Source organism: Crocodylus porosus, unplaced genomic scaffold, assembly GCF_001723895.1.
Source record: "Crocodylus porosus isolate Cpor-Errol unplaced genomic scaffold, CroPor_comp1, whole genome shotgun sequence".
NCBI lineage: Eukaryota > Metazoa > Chordata > Crocodylia > Crocodylidae > Crocodylus > Crocodylus porosus.
The window spans coordinates 99,514,424-99,516,103 of NW_017728947.1; positions in this window are offsets into that span (position 1 = coordinate 99,514,424).

Sequence of the window (1,680 nt, forward strand, 5' to 3'; positions counted from 1 at the left end):
TCATCCCATGAGCCACTGGGGACCTCAGCTGGTGGCTCCTCCATGGAGCCATCACCATGGGCATGTATCTGGTGAGCTTCATGGACACCCCAGTCTCCTGCCCCTTTTGTGGCAGAGGGAGACCCTGGTGCACATGACCCTCGAGTGTGCCAGGCTGCAGCCCCTCCACCTCCACCTTCAGAACTTTCTCCTGAGGTTGAATTTCACCCCCCGCCTTTTGTTTTTGGTCACCCCATCTATGGCCCAACCAAGTCCCGGGACCTCCTGGTCAACCTCCTCCTGGCCCTGGCCAAATGGGCCCTGTACTTGACCAGGAAGGAAGCTCTGGCCAGGAAGATGCCCGTAGACAGCAGGGCTGCTTTCCTTTCACTTGTCTGAGCATGTTTCTGGGCAGAACACCAGTAGGTGGCATCCACTGACTTCTTGGATGCCTTTGAGGACCAATGGATGTGGCCCAGGGGAGCCATGCTCAGTGTCCCCCTCTGGAGAACTTCTTTTCACATTTTGAACCTTTGACCCCCATATCACTCCTACCCTTTTCTTCCTTAGTTGTCCCACCAAAAAATAAATAAAAAAATTAGTCGTATCTTTTAAACTTTGGTCCCACACAGTGGGGCCTATTAGTTAATGAGGTGGGCCTTAGGCCCATGATCTCTGGAAGATACAAATAGACAGGAGGAGCCATTGAAACCTGGGATGCTGGAGGATTTCAACTTTGGCAGAATAGCTGGAGGGAGTGGCCACACCTTAATGCAACAGGAACAAAATTAGGCGGATTAGAGATAATCTTGCCTTGGAGTGGCGTAACCTTAAAATGAACAACAACAGCTTTAAATCATTTAAAGGTGTTAACATGCAGCCAATCCAGGGGTTTAGAGCTCCAGAAGCTGCCTAAACTTGCTATGTAACCAGGACTGAACACTAGCTATGGACTCTTTTATTCCAGAATAAGTGACTCATTCCAATTTAGTTTCATCTGCTTTCAAAGGGCTCTTACCCACCTCTGCTTCACCTGCGGCAAGTTAAAGGGTTTTTTTTGATGTTTTGGATATTATGTCTGATAGTTGTACAGGAGGGTTGCTTCCTGAGTTTTTAAGAGCAGGTTACAAAAACATTTGTCTAGGATGGTTTAGTTAGGGAAGATCCTGCCTTGAGCGCGGGGCTGGTCTAGATGACCCACTGTGGTGCCTTCCAGCTCTACTTTCCTACATTGCACTGTTTATGAGGCTGCTTTCTTCAAAGAAACTTAAAATGAAGTTTGGAGCTTACAACAGATAGGCTCTCCCATTCTCCAGATGACAGTCAGAAACCTCCTACCACTGGACAATCTTCTTCAAACATCCTTTACAGTTAAGTAACCCACTGTGTTCTTTAAGGGACATTCACTAAAATTAAAAATAGAAGCACAAAACACTTTAAATCAATTTGCACATTCAGTTGTACAACACAGAAATAGTTCAACAGTTACAGTTATTTCAGGGGGCTCACATCCCCAAAGGGGGTATGATGCCTCTGACATAACAACAAGAGGTGGAACATACCCTCTGATTTCTTTTTCCTCTACTACAGGGGTTTTTCAACCATTTTTAACAAGTGTATCCCTTCTGCCTCAAAGTTTCAGCTCATGTATCCCTTTATATTTTTTTTCTTGTTTTTAAGGGATGGGGGCAGATCGAGGCC